Source organism: Ahaetulla prasina, chromosome 15 (assembly GCF_028640845.1).
Source record: "Ahaetulla prasina isolate Xishuangbanna chromosome 15, ASM2864084v1, whole genome shotgun sequence".
Taxonomy (NCBI): Eukaryota; Metazoa; Chordata; class Lepidosauria; order Squamata; family Colubridae; genus Ahaetulla; species Ahaetulla prasina.
In genome coordinates this window covers 17,605,132-17,619,930 of record NC_080553.1, presented here as the reverse complement: position 1 = coordinate 17,619,930, position 14,799 = coordinate 17,605,132, and the positions used below count along the sequence as shown (strand labels likewise).

General features: G+C 46.4%; 1 protein-coding gene and 1 long non-coding RNA gene across 3 annotated transcripts in view; one reads left to right on the top strand and one right to left on the bottom strand.

The window, feature by feature from the left end:
• The first annotated feature begins 2,133 nt into the window (after positions 1–2,133).
• Positions 2,134–14,799, top strand: part of CLIP1 (CAP-Gly domain containing linker protein 1) — a 65,769-nt gene continuing 53,103 nt past the window's right edge. Inside the window, exons 1-2 of the mRNA XM_058158025.1 lie at positions 2,134–2,284; positions 14,600–14,730. The gene's annotated coding sequence lies outside the window, so the exon portion shown is untranslated. The remainder of the gene's footprint in view (positions 2,285–14,599; positions 14,731–14,799) is intronic.
• On the bottom strand, positions 10,368–14,593 carry LOC131185521 (uncharacterized). Of its 2 annotated transcripts, none has more exons than XR_009152177.1 (3): positions 13,417–14,593; positions 11,741–11,892; positions 10,368–10,667 (listed from the first exon to the last, which is right to left on the bottom strand). It is a non-coding gene; the product is annotated as an uncharacterized LOC131185521 (long non-coding RNA). The 2 variants fall into 2 exon arrangements; XR_009152176.1 differs by having other exon boundaries at positions 10,368–10,622.

Below are 14,799 nucleotides of genomic sequence, written 5' to 3'. Positions count from 1 at the left end.
ACCTTAGCTGACCCTGCTCCTGATACCCAAGGGCCCCGTAGGATACCTATTGAATTATCTCCTGTCCTTGAAGACCTGATAATCCAAAACAGGCCCTGTGGTTTAAAAAACAAAAACTTCACAACCTCACTTTCCAGCAGCAATGAATGTCTTATTGTACAAAGCTGTGCCAAATATTTTATTGTGGATTCAAACGTGTGCTTTTAATTAAAACTTGTTCAAGGCTGGTAGGGTGGAGTTAACGCCAAGCCTGACGTGGCTGCTGGCTTTAATGACCAAAGTTTTTAATTGAGTGGATCGGTTTGAGCTTCGTTCAAACTCGCTCAGCCTCCAACTGGCTTGCCTGGACAAGAGAGAGCCCTGGTTGTTCACACCTCTCTGTGTGGGTTTTTTTTTTTTCTACCTTTATTAAGCGCACTGTCTCCTTTTCACCAAATTTGTACAATCCGAGCCTCCAAAGCAAATGGCCACCAACTTAGTCCAGGGCTCTCCAAACTTGGCAACTTTTAAGGCTTGTGGACTTCAACTCCCAGAATTCCCCAGCCAGCATTGGCTCCTGCCCAAATTGGAAGTTGGGGGGGGGGAACCTGGGAAAACCAGGCCCCTCCAGAGGGAAAAAGACTTAACGGGAGAGGAGGAGGAAAGGAAGCAGAAGAGGAAGAAAGAAAAGAAGAAGGAAAGGGAAAGAAAACAGTTGGAAGGGACCTTGTAGGTCATCTAGTCTAATCCCCCAGCCCAAGCAGGAAACCCTACACCATTTCTGACAGATGGCAGTCCTGTCTCTTCTTGACAGCTTCCAGGGATGGCCCTCCCACAGCTTCTGTTGGAAGGAAGGAAGGAAAAGGAAAGAAAGAAAAAGAGGGAAGGAAGGAAAAGAAAAAGGAAAGAAAAAAAAGAGGGAAGGAAGTGTTTGGAAGAAATATCCATCTGGGTTCAGTTCCAAGTGGGGACAAAGACACTGGAAACATGGAGGCTGCTTGGAAAGATGGTTTAATGGTGGCCAGGATCACATGGCTTGAGATCCTGAACAGAAAAGGGGATGAGATCCTGTGTGCTCCCTAGCTTTATGCTTTCTCTGAGCTTTGAACTTTCTGGGGCACAGGAAGAGTATCCTGATTGGTTGTCAGACTCCCAGGGGGTGGGGGGTCTTAGTTAGCCTTGCTGGCTGATGTCATCTTCCCAGGTATCATGTGGTGAGTTTCAGTTGCTAGATGGGTCCTATTGTGTTGCAGATGATGGTCCCATTGACAAAGGGGGGGGGATGAGTTTCTACCTCTGACCCATTGACAAAGTTGGGGGGAAATGAGTGAGCTTGGCCGAGACTTTAATGGCCCATTGACAAAGGTGGGGGGAGTCAGGAAGCTGCTTTGTCTTTAAAAGATGTTTCTCCATTTCTCATCCAGGGAAATATATTCTGCCTTTTAAAATATTTTCTAAAATATTTCATTCTTCTAGGAAGGTGGTGGGTGCTAACTTCCTTCAGAAGGAAAAGAAAAAGGAAAGAAAGAAAAAGGGAAGGAAAGAAAAAGGAAAGGAAGGAAAGAAAAAAGAAGAGAGGGGAGGAAAGGAAAAGAAAAAAGAAAGGGAAGGAAAAGGGAAGGAATGAAAAAAAGAAACGAAAAAGGGAAGGAAAGAAAAAAAGGGAAGGAAAAGGAAAAAGGAAGGAAAAGAAAAGGAAGGAACGAAGAGAAAACAGGAAGGAAAGAAGGAAAAAAAGGAAAGAAAGCAAAGGAAGAAAAAGAGGGAAGGAAGGAAAAGAAAAAGGAAAGAAAAAAGGGAAGGAAGAGAAAAAGGAAAGAGAAAAGGGAGGAAAGAAGGAAAAGAAAAAAAGAAGGAAGAAGGAAAAGGAAGGAAGAGAAAAGGAAAGAAAGAAAAGGGAGGAAAGAAGGAAAGAAGAGGAAGGAAGGAAGGAAGGAAAAGGAAAAAGGAAGGAAGGAAAAGAAGAAGGAAGGGACGAAGAGAAAAAGGGAAGGAAAAAAGGAAAGAGAAAGCGGAGGAAGGAAAAGAAAGGGTGGGGGAAGAAAGAGGGAAGAGGAGGAAGGAGGGAAGGAGGCGAGAGAGGGAGGAACCGGAGGAGAGCAGCCTCCTTCCCTCCGCCCGCCCTTCCGCAGTCTCCGCCCGGCGGCCGCCCCTGACCACCCCCGCCGCCGGGAGGGAGCCGCCAGCAGCGCCGCCGCCTCGCCTCGCCTCGCCTGCCCGGAGGAGGAGGAGGCGGCAGCAGGACAGGCGGGCGGGCGAGGGAGGGAGCCGGAGCCCAGCCTCGCAGGAGCCGCCGCCGCGGAGGGTGAGGGGCTTTGGGGGGGGCGGGTCGAGTCGGGGGTCTTGGCCGCGGGCGGGGCGGGGCGGGGGCGCCTTTGTCGGGTCCTGGGGCGGGGGTCGAGCGGGGCCTTTCGGGGGGCGGGCGGCGCCCCTTCCTCAATTCCTGGGCCCTGCAGCCCCCTCCCCACTTTGGGGGCTTCCTTCCCCCCCCTTTGTTTCTGGGGGTGAGGTGGGTGGGCTGGGTTTGGGGCTGTGGGAGACATCTGGATCCCGGCCTCCCCGCCTCCTTTGAAAAGGGGCTGGAGAGGGGGGTCTTTCTGTTTGGGGTACAGGACCCCTTTCCCCCCCTCCCTTGGAGAGGAGCTGCTGAGCCCCCAGAATATGGGGGGAGGGCAGCCAGGACCATGGGGGGAGACCAGGCCTGCATTGGATAGAAGGGGGGGGGAAGGGTTCGCTGGCAATTGTTCCTTTATGGTTAATTTGGGGAGGGGGGAGAAGATGTTTCCCCGAAGGGAATTGGGGTGAAAAAGCTTCAAGGCAGAGAATGCATGAGTCTTTTTTCCTAATTTGCTACGGCTGCCCCCCTTCCCCCCCCAGCCCAGATGGGGGGGGGTGTGCGTGAGAAACACAAGGAAGGGTTTTGTTTTGGGGTGTCTGGGAGACTGTGGAGAAGATTTGCCCCCTCCCCTCTTCTCTGGGGTGACTTGCGCACCTGGCGTGTGCAAAGAGGGTGAGGGGAGCTTCGGGATGGGAGGATTTTGGCTTTGTCTCTTTTGGGGGGGGGCTGAGTGCTGCTCCCCCCCAAAAAGGGGCGCCCTGTTGTGAATCTTTTCAATGGGGAAATAGCATTAAAATGGGGGTGTCTGGTGGTCCCCTTTGCGATCAACCTGTTGTCTGGAAAGAGGTGACTCGATTAATCCAGGTTTTTCTCAACTTTGACAAGTTGAAGACAGGTGGACTTCAACTCCCAGAATCCCCACGGCTGACTGGGAATTCTGGGAGTTGCAGTCCACTCCTCTGGGAAGCAAGGCCTGTTGGGACCCCCCAGGGCTAAATTAGGGGCACCCAGAAAGCAAATGGAGAAGGGGGGGGCATTGTGCGTGGAGAAGCCAGAGGGGTGCAAAATAGGGAGGCGCAGACAGAGACCAAGGGTGTCCTTGCTCCTCTCAAGGGGTCCCACTGGGGTGCAGGGCCAAAGAATGTGGGGTCCTCACATTCTTTGATTTACCCCCTTGATTTGTGAGAAGATTGTGCTAGGTCATCTGATCTGCTGCCACATAGAATGACGTCTGCGTTGCAAGGAAAAGAAAATAAAATAAAAGGGAAGGGAAGGGTAGAAAGGAAAAATAAGGGGGAGGGAGGGAACGAAAGAAGGAGGAGGAGGGAGGAAGGAAGGAATAAGAGGGAAGAAAGGAAGAAAAAATATGAGGGAAGGAGAGGAAGGAAGGAAAAAATAAGGGAGTGAAGGAAAGAGGAGGAAGGAAGAAATAAGGGAAGAAAGGAAGAAAATATGAGGGAAGGAAGGAAGGAAGGAAGAAAAAATGAGGGAAGGAAAGAAGAGAAGAAGGGAAGAAAGGAACAAAAAATGAGGGAAGGAAGAGAAGAAAGGAAGAAAAAATAATGGAGTGAAGGAAGAGGAGGAAGGAAGGAAGAAAAAACGAGGGAAGAGAAGAAAGGAAGGAAGAAGGGAAGAAAAATGAGGGAAGGAAGGAAGAGAAGAAAGGAAGAAAAAAGGGAGGGAAGGAAGGAAGGAGAAACACCAGAGAAGAGCCCCCCACTGCTGTGCCAGCAGCCCCCAGGTCCTCTCTCATCCCCACCTTGGCCTGGCCAGCTCCTGGGGGTCAGCTGGAGCGCCATCTGAAGGGTGGGGGGGAGATGCTGCAATCAACTGGTGTGTGAGTTCTCGCATGACATCAGTGGGGCGGGTGTGTGTGTATGTGTGTGTGTGTGTGTAAGCCTCATTGGCCGAAGGCGGCAGGCGAGAGCCTGACTTCCTTCCTGCCACGGGGGTTTAAAAGGTTTATTTGGGACGTCCTTGTCCAGACCGGCCAGAATTTTGAGCAGGAGGAACCCAGGTAGAGGTTACCGAATTTCATGCCTTGATTTGCCGGTTGCTTAAATGCGAAAACTGCGTTTTTGTGTTGTGTTTCGGGGACTTTTTCTTGTGTGGCTTCACTTTCTTCTGTCACTCTGGGAGACAAGACAGACATACGGTTTCCACTGATATTTTGCAACGCCGGATGAAATTGTGTCCAGGAGAAGTTGGTTTATTGCCGTTGTTTTGTTTTCTGCAGCTCCTTTGGACTTCCTGCGTTAGTAAAAATTAGGAAAGGATAGCTTTCTTTTTTTTCGTTTTCAACAAAGTAGATTGTGTGTCTTCTAAAGCATAACATGCATTTTGTGCGGGAGGTAAATAGGACCAAAAGCTATAGGATAAAGCCTCGTAAATAATATTTAGGCACTTGAGATAAGAATCCAAAAACAGTGAAATTTTACTGAGTATAAGCAGAGAAATTGATTTTGCAGTAAATAAAAACAGGCAAAGCAATTTCTTTGTTGTATTATATCATCTTTTAACCTCATAGGTCTAGAGAGACATTTATAACGCTAAGTGTGCATGTATATTTTGTGTGGGATGCTATAAAGGGAACACATTTGTTTCCTGTTACACTTTCCAATGGAGTTACCCATTATCAGTGTTGTGCCAGAACTCAAAAAAGTGTTTGGGGTTTAGCTGGCCTTTGTAATTTTGGGAGTGGGGGCGTGATATCTTTAGTTCTGCAAAAGAGAGAAGGCATGAGAAATGTAATTTTCCTAAGGGAAGTTAAAGAAACAGTCTAAATAAAATTAAGTGTTTGGAAAGCTGCAATTAACCTTGTAACTGAACTGTTTCAAGGTTTTGCATTTAGCCTCAACCATTTTGGATGACAAAGAATTGCCAGAAATATTCTCATTTCCCCCCCCCCCCCTAGTCTACTTAGGAAACACTTTTACTCTTGCGGTATTCCTATCTTAGTGGGATGAGTGCCTTCATAAAACCGGAGAGTTTCCTAAATAAGTGGAGTTGCTAGATTGGATTCTGTGGGGTGAAGCTGTTGTGACCCAGGCCCAAGTAGGTAGTAGGAAACTCAGTCAGTGAAAAAACAAACTTTATTCGATCAGCTGAGAATTACTTCATTCTCAGCGTAGTCCAACTAAATTAAAGCAAATTCCTCCCAACACCAATTCCTCAGTCCTATCGCAAACCTTGGTCCAATTAGGCAAACTGCCAAAGGCCTTTCTTGGCAAAAGTTCAGAAGACACCGATACAAAAATAAATGCAAGAAGACGAAGCTATCAACGTTGTTTTCCGGCAAAGAGCCCAAACGCTGTTGCTGGTCTTTTAAGCCTTATGGGAGGGGCCAATCATCTCTTGGCCCTACTCCTGAGTTGTCCTCTTTGAGCTGCTCTTGACTTCTGGCAGCTCTTCTCAGGCTCCTCCTGTTCCTCTGCCTCACTACTGTCAGCCTCTGGAGGCTCCGGAGTCCCCACCTCACTCCCCGATGGCCCTGGCCCCACCTCAGCCTCCTCGCTGTCCGACAGCTCTGCAGGCTGCTGGCGGACCACAACAGAAGCCAGTTTTGAGCTCCCGATGCAGAGGCAGCTACACGCCCGTCTTCATTAGCGTCGATGAAATCAAAATACAGGTTTTGTAACTCACGACGTTGCCATTATGAAACGCAACTGGAGGTGGTGGCAGCGAAGGTATTTCTGCCCCGTGATTCATGCTTTTATTGCGTTGCCTTTTTTTGCAGCAAAACATTATCAGCACAGGTAGAGTTGCCGTGATTCCCTAATGCAGGTAGTCCTTGACTTACGACCGCGAGGAAAGCTCCCCCAGAATTTCCATTGCTATCGAAGGCAGCTGTTAAGTGAGTTTTGCCTGATTTTGCCAGGGTGCTTAAGCAAAACACTGCGGTTGCTAACTGAATCATAAATATATGCTGGTTGCCAAATGCCTGGATTTTGACCATCAGAATGCTGCGACGGTTATAAGTCTGAGGACTGGTCATGTGACTTTTTTCAGTGCTGTTGTAAGTTCAAACAGTTGTTCAACAAATAGTTGTAGGTCAGAGATGGTTAGATCTGTCTAAAGATAGGCGGACTTGCAATGAGTGCGTCGTTTCATTGCAATCTCTTGCTTTGGGATGCTAGCCAAGATGTTCTTATCAGGCAGGTAACTCCTCGACTTACGACCGCAAATCGAGCCCAACACTTCCGTTGCTAAGTGAGGCATTTGTTAAGTGAGCCTCGTCCCCATTTTACGACCTTTGAAAAACGGGTGAAAAACGGTCGCCTTGTTCAGTGCCGTTTAACTTTGCCTGGTCACTAAACGTACTGTTGTAAGGCAAGGACTACCCGTAAAGGTGGCAGGTGAACTTAAATTAGGTGTACCTGGAATGTCTCCTTAGGAAGCTGTAGGACTCCCACGCTCTTTGCAAAAATCCCAGCAGGCATCAGATACCTGGAGGGAGGCCGATCGGCTGCCCTTGTTTTGCATTCAGGAGGGAGTTTTAGAGAAGATTCTTAACTCCTTAGAAGTTAGCTTACCCGGAAAGGGGCTTTAAAAAAAAACCCCACATCTCCCACTTCCTTCCATGCAAGATTCAGAGGTATTTGTTTACAGGCTTTTTGGGTGTTTTTTTTTTTTAAAGGGTTTCAGGCAGAGTTTTGCAGAAAAAAGGCTTGACACCCAGACTTAAGGTATGGTCAGGAGAAGCAATCTAAGGTCTATCCACTATTGCAGTTGAAGTCCACAAGTCTTAAAGTTGCCAAGATTGGAGACATCTAAATTCCTTTCCTATCGGTTCTGTGGGCGTGGCTTGGTGGGTGTGGATGTGTCATGTGACGTGGCTATGTGGCTGGGGGATCAAAAGACAGAAACTCACTAATAGTGTCCTGCCGGAGCAGGGTTGGACTAGATGACCTCCAGGGTCCCTTCCAGCCCTGGATTATCCTCTGAAGCTGCGTCTAGTGCCAGGTTTGTAGTCCTTCCTTCCTCTCCTTTTTCCTCCCTCCCTCCCTCTTTCTTTTTCTTTCTTTCTTTCTTTCTCCTTCCTTCCCTCCTTCCTTCAATCTTTCTTTCTTTCTTTCTCCTTCCTTCCTTCCCTTCCTCCCTCCCTCCCTCCCTCCTTCTTTCTTTCTTTCTTTCTTTCTTTCTTTCTTTCTTTCATTCTCTTTCCTTCCTTCCCTTCCTCCCTCCCTCCTTCTTTCTTTCTTTCTTTCTTTCTTTCTTTCATTCTCTTTCCTTCCTTCCCTTCCTCCCTCCCTCCCTCCTTCAATCTTTCTTTCTTTCTTTCTTTCTTTCTTTCTTTCTTTCTTTCTTTCTTTCTTTCTTTCTTTCTTTCTTTCTCCTTCGTTCCTTCCCTTCCTTCCTCCCTCCCTCCTTCAATCTATCTTTCTTTCTCCTTCCTTCCTTCCTTCCCTCCCTCCCTCCCTCCTTCTCTCTCTCTCTCTCTCTCTCTCTCTCTCTCTCTCTCACGAACCCCCTAACCCCCCCATTTTTTGCCTAGCAGGCTTCAGCTTTTTTACCTTTTAAAAAATGCTTTTAAAAGTAAAAAAGGCTCTGATGATCGCGTGGCTCAGCTGGGCATGGGGAGGGTGGGCAGGGATTTTTGCTACTGGTTCTCCAAACCACCCGCCGCCATCGCTACCGGATCAATTGATCCGGTCCGAACCAGGAGCATTTCACCCCTGCCCTGCACTATTCTCTCTCCTGTCCTGTTTCTTCCTTGCTTGGGCCTGGCAGAAGACAATCTCATCCCCACCCAACCCCGCCTGTTGGTCAAGCTTCCCGCCAGCTTTCCTTTCTCAAATCCTGCTTGAAATGCAGCTGGAAAAATGATAGAATTCACAGAGGCTTTGGAGACGGATTCTCCTAAGCTCCTACTCCAAAGTTTATCTCCTCCTTCCCATCAATTGTAGTTCTGGAAATTGGCAGAGGAAAGGCATGCAGTTCTGCCTTGGGTGAGACACCTTTGGCGTTCCTGACCTTTGGAATTACGATCGGTTTAACTGGTTCTTTTTGTTTTTTAAAGGGTTGGGCCCTGGATGGGAGCTTTATTGGTATTCCGACGCAATGCCTGTTCATAAGGAAGCTGGCGACGATCTGGGTTTGCTGCAGCCTATTTTTTTTTTTACCAGTTGGAAAACAGAGAGGAACGAGTTGCGAAGTTCCATTCTTGGCTCGCCTCTGAAATAGCAAACCTTTTGGGAACCTGACTTATTCTCCTTAGCCATTTCAGAGCAGAACAGACGGACTCCTAGAAGGCAGGTAGATGAATTTCTGGCTCAGGACATTTTCTTTTTTCCTTCCTTCACTTTTGTCAAGTCTAGTGAAAAGGCGGCGCAGGCTTCCAATATCTCAAAGGGCTGCCCCAAAGAAGAGGGGGATCAAACTATTGTGTTTCCCTGAAAATAAGACCCTGTCTTATAATACCACTTTATAATGCCTTGGTAAGGCCACACTTGGAATATTGCATCCAGTTTTGGTCGCCACAATGTAAAAAAGATGTGGAGACTCTAGAAAGAGTGCAGAGAAGAGCAACAAAGATGATTAGGGGACTGGAGGCTAAAACATATGAAAAACGGTTGCAGGAAGTGGGTGTGTCTAGTCTGATGAAAACAAGGAATAGGGGTGACATGATAGCAGTGTTCCAATATCTCAGGGGCTACCACAAAGAAGAGGGAGTCAAGCTATTCTCCAAAGCACCTGAGGGCAGGAAAGAAGCAATGGGTGGAAACTAATCAAGGAGAGAAGCAACTTAGAACTAAGGAGAAATTTCCTGACAGTTAGAAACAGTTAATAAGTGGAACAACTTGCCTGCAGAAGTTGTGAATGCTCCAACACTGGAAGTTTTTAAGAAGAGGTTGGATAACCATTTGTGGGGTTTCCTGCCTGGGCAGGGGGTTGGATTAGAAGACCTCCAAGGTCCCTTCCAACTCTGTTGTTGTTGTTATTTGAACCCTAAAATAAGCTCTTGGCCTTATTTCCATGTGCTCAAAAGCCCAATTGGGCTTATTAGAATAGAATAGAATAGAATAGAATAGAATAGAATAGAATAGAATAGAATTTTTATTGGCCAAGTGTGATTGGACACACAAGGAATTTGTCTTGGTGCATATGCTCTCAGTGTACATAATAAAAAAAAAAGATACGTTCATCAAGTTACAACATTTACAACACAATTGATGGTCAATATATCAATATAAATCATAAGGATTGCCAGCAACAAGTTATAGTCATACAGTCATAAATGGAAAGAGATTGGTGATGGGAACTATGAGAAGATTAATAGTAGTGCAGATTCAGTAAATAGTTTGACAGTGTTGATGGAATTATTTGTTTAGCAGAGTGATGGCCTTCGGGAAAAAACTGTTCTTGTGTCTAGTTGTTCTGGTGTGCAGTGCTCTATAGCGTCGTTTTGAGGGTAGGAGTTGAAACAGTTTATGTCCAGGATGCGAGGGATCTGCAAATATTTTCACGGCCCTCTTCTTGATTCGTGCAGTATACAGGTCCTCAATGGAAGGCAGGTTGGTAGCAATTATTTTTTTCTGCAGTTCTAATTATCCTCTGAAGTCTGTTTTTCTTGTTGGGTTGCAGAACCGAACCAGACAGTTATAGAGGTGCAAATGACAGACTCAATAATTCCTCTGTAGAACTGAATCAGCAGCTCCTTGGGCAGTTTGAGCTTACTGAGTTGGCTCAGAAAGAACATTCTTTGCTGTCCTTTTTTAATGATGTTTTTGATGTTAGCTGTCCATTTGAGATCTTGCGATATGATAGAACCTAGAAATTTGAAGGTTTCTACTGTTGATACTGTGTTGTCTAGTATTGTGAGAGGTGGAAGTATGGAAGGGTTTCTCCTAAAGTCTACCACCATTTCTACGGTTTTGAGTGTGTTCAGTTCCAGATTGTTTTGGTTGCACCACAAGGCTAGTCGTTCGACCTCTCATCTATATGCGGATTCGTCATTGTCTCGAATGAGACCAATCACTGTTGTGTCATCTGCGAACTTCAGTAGCTTAACAGATGGATCATTGGATGGATCATTATTATCAGGGTATGTCTTATTTTGGGGGAAACGGTATTTTCCAAAGCACTTGAAGGCGGATGAAAGATTGCAAATCACGGCAGTTCTCCACTTACGAAAGTTCACTTAGTGAACGGTTCAAAGTTACAACTGCCCTGGGAGAAAAAAATGACTTATGGCCATTTTTCACATGAACGTGACAGCTTCCCCACAGTCAAAATTCAGACGCTTTCCAATCGACTCGTCTTTATGACGGTCACAGCGTCCCGGGGTCATGCGATCCCTTTTTGCCTGAAAGTCAACGGAGAAAGCCAGATCCAATGGACAATCGTGTTACTAATTTAACAACAGTGGCAAAAAAGAAAGTCATAAAACAGGGCAAAATTCACTTAACAAATGTCTCACTTAGCAGCAGAAATTTTGGGCTTGGTTGTGGTCGTTAAGACGAGGAACATCTGAGCTGCTTTGCAGGTATAACAAAATATTAAGCTAAAGTATTTGAGGATGTGAGAAAACCATGCCATCACTAATAAACATTAAATAGATCTAGACAAATTGATTCAAAGCGTTAGCACCTCACACCTTAGTTCCCTAGACTTCAATCTGTTATTCTGTTTTCTCTGTTAATTAAAAGTGGGATATTCTCCCCCCAATTTATCACTCTTTTGAAATAGCGTCTGCATTCACACACAAGATTAGCACATTGTTTTATTATTACACGAGAAGCCATTCTCGAGCCCTGATTTATTTGTCTGGTGTCTCTGGACCAGCTTTGAAAACCTGTTTACCGAAATATTCCAGCGGATTGTCTCCGATGGTCCCGTCAAACTCTTGCTTGTCTATTTTTAAAAAACTCTTGCAGGAGAACAAGAGTTATGTAAAAACAAGCTGTATTTTTCTATTAATAGCAAGCTGGGTGAGATATAGCCTCAGAGAAGTCAAGTCAGTCCAGATGCTTGGGGTGAGTTTTTTGTTGCTGTTATTTTTATGCTCGGAGGTGCATATAGAAATTTGCTTTTTTTTTTTTTTTTTTGCCCCCACCCTGTTCAAAAGGAAGAAAACGTCTAGCTAAAAACTTAAACTTTGCCGGAAAAAGGATTCTTGCCATTAACCTGTTGCTGTAGCAACAGTTGGAATCCATTTCGGGGCTGACTTGCTAATGCCAAAAATTAAAATGGTTATTTAAGGCAGGGGTCTCGAAACTTGGGCCCTTTAAGACTTGTGGACTTCAACTCCCAGAATTCCCCAGCCAGTTGTGCTGGCTGGGGAATTCTGGGAGTTGAAATCCACAAGTCTTAAAGGGCCCAAGTTTCGAGACCCCCCTGATTATATAAATGGGGTGAGATGAAATAACTTCTTAATCAATCTCAATTAATTAACCAATTGTTTAGCAAACAAAATGGACCCACCTCTTCAGATCCAGTTCCTCGTCCTATTCCCATCCTCAGGTATATCTTGCCTTCCTTCAGATATATACTTCTGTTGTGTAAGGAATGGGCTTCCAAAGAAAATTCCTAATTATGGATGATGGTCTTGACATGTGAGGTGCAAACAGCCAGAGCTACCAATGAATAACGAAAGTTAGTAACTTTATTACCTGTCACCTAAATTACAAGAATCTGCTTGTCTTCCCCCCTTGGAACAACCAGAGAAGGCTTCATGATCTTGCGCGAGATCCATGTCATTTGTGGCTACGCCAGCAATGCTAAGCTAAGCCCTTGCTTGACTCCTCCTTCCAGCCTAGCAAGCAGTTTCCCAGCACAACACTTCGGAGGGTCTCCAGTTAAGGTTAGGGTTAATGCCTCCTCTCTTTCCTTGCCTTACACCTCAATCCCCGAGACCGCCCCTTTTCTTCTTTGCTTCAAGACACATCTCCAGGCTCGACTCTTGGATGAAGTTGGCGCTGTCTACTAAACCTGAGCTTAGAATACGTAGTTTAATTGAAACATTCTCCTCCTTACTCTTGCTTCCTCCTCTCACTTTGCCATTCCTGGCAATAATAGAGGAACTAAGTTGTTTCTATTCTCCCTTTGACAGTAGGGAGGACAAGCATCCATCAGGAACCTTCCAATTCTTCCGAGGGATGCGGCTAACAAAGCCAGCAGTGTTGGGTGGCAGTGCCCATCTTCCTGTGGTGGCATTCCAAGGGATGTGGTGGGCGTTCCTGAATGCTTGGGGGATGATGTCAGAGCCAGTGACGTCATAATACAAAAAGGGGGGAGAGAATCAGGCTGAACTCTGCATTGCGGTGTTATTAATTAAAGAGCGCCAGCTAAGGGAATTCTAGGTTGCGCCCATCAAAGCCCCTTTGAACCGTTCAACACTCCAATTTCCTAGAGGTCTTCTTAGACGTTAAGGCTGCCCTACACATCAACGCTGGAAGAACTTCTTCATGGTTGAGGCAGGTAATGTTCAGAGCTATCCGATCTTCACTTAGCCTTTTGAGAGGAGATTCTGGGACATCTGCAAGTCCTTGACTTACGACGGTTTAGTAGTGACTGTTCGACATTGCAACAGCGCTGGAAAAAAAAGACCCGACGTAGGACCAGTTTTCACACTTTTCACAACTGTTGTCGCCTCCCCGTGGTGACGCGTTCGAACTTCAGGCATTTGGCTACTGACTCGTCTTTATGACAGTCAGCCGCACGATCCCCTTTTGTGACCTTCCGACCGGCAAAATCAACGGGGAAACCCGGGTTCATGACTTAATTTTTAACAGCTGCAGTGATTCGCTTAACAACTGTGTCAAGAAAGGTCGTAAAATGGAGCGCGCTCAAAGGACGTTTCACTTAGTGACAGAAATTTGGGGCTCAATTGTATTGGTTAATACATAATAATAATAATAATAATAATAACAGAGTTGGAAGGGACCTTGGAGGCCTTCTAGTCCAACCTCCTGCCCAGGCAGGAAACCCTATACCATCGCAGACAGATGGTTATCCAACATCTTCTTAAAAATGGGTTCCACAAAACGTAATCTTGGGCTCAGAATCTGGAGGCGGTCGCTTTTCAGTTGGGTGAAGAAGTCAGAGGTCAACCTCACACCCACACCCACACTCCCCCCAAAAAAAGATGCTGAACTCACCTTGTAATGAGTCCATGGTTGCACAGTTCTTCGTTCTTGCCTTGCTCCTGAATGTTGGATAGTTGGCCTGTTTCATGGACCAGGCCCACAAGCTTCTGGGTAACCTGGCCAGATGTTTGGAGGCCTGGTTCCAAAATTGTTCCCAGGACACTCTCCCAAATTTCGGACAAGGCAGGGATGTTTGCATATAGGAAGAAGGAAAGAAGGATATACCTGGGCTGAAATAAATGAGGATCATCTCTCCCTAACAGATGTGGAGGACATTACAGAAATGGGAAACTGCAAGGACCATCGTTTAAGACAGCCGAGGGCCTTGAGTGGTGGGACATAAATCAGATTAAATACGGGAAGCCACAGAGCTAAAGGATCAACAGAGAAAGGGATTGTGAGATTGGGTTGAGCTGATAGTGATTTGTGGACCTGAGCAAATAACCAAGTTTGGTCTGACTGGAGAGACAGAATAAGTACCCAGCCTTCTCCAACCTGAGCTCTGTAGAAGTTGACCTTGAACGTTGGACTTGCAAGCCAACGAGGACATGACGGGGAACAGATGTCAACCACAGCAAGGGTGTAGCTAGGGTCCACATCACACAAGAAGAGGAGAAGGCCCCTGGAACTTCTCTGTCATGAAGGTTCTTCGTGAACCTTCCAGTAATGGACGACTTCTGGCATTGTCCTAACACAGAGGTCTCCAAACCTGGCAACTTTTAAGACTTGTGGACTTCAACTCCCAGAATTGAGGGATTCTGGGAGTTGAAGTCCTCCAGGCTTAAAGTTGCCAAGGTTGGAGACCCCTACACTAACCTACTATAAGTCAAGGTTGAAGAGCAGGGCTGACCCAGCGAAAGGTTTTCTTCCCATCTGCTCAAACCTCCTTTTCTTCCTTTTTGGAACGAGCCCCTCCTGTAAGTAAGCGATTTTCACTGCTCTTTTTCCAGTACGTCACCCGCCCATGTTCTCTCCTTTCCCAGGCCCTGCCTGTTTTTTCCAAATACCTCTTTGGCTCCGGTGCAAATAATCCAGTTACTTGAAGCTCCTTGATCAGTTGTTATTGTTGCTGGTGTTGTGGACTGGGTTGAAAATAATCCCTCCCTTTCTCGCGGCGGCGCCTGCACTGGAGGGGCCTCCGATCAATCCAAATTATTCTGTGTTTTTTTTTTTTTTCCCCTCTCTCTCTTCCTAGCAACCAAAGAAGAGGAAGAAAACCTCAATTTATCTCCAAGGATCCGGACTGGGGCACCGCACGGGGACTCTACAATATGCTAAGCCACCTCGTGATCTTCAGCAAGGAATTCTAGCCCAGCCCGCACCGAGGTGGGTGCGAAGTTGTGAGTTGCCAAGGGATCGCGATGCTCTCTGCTCGGCCATCCTGAGGGTTGTTGG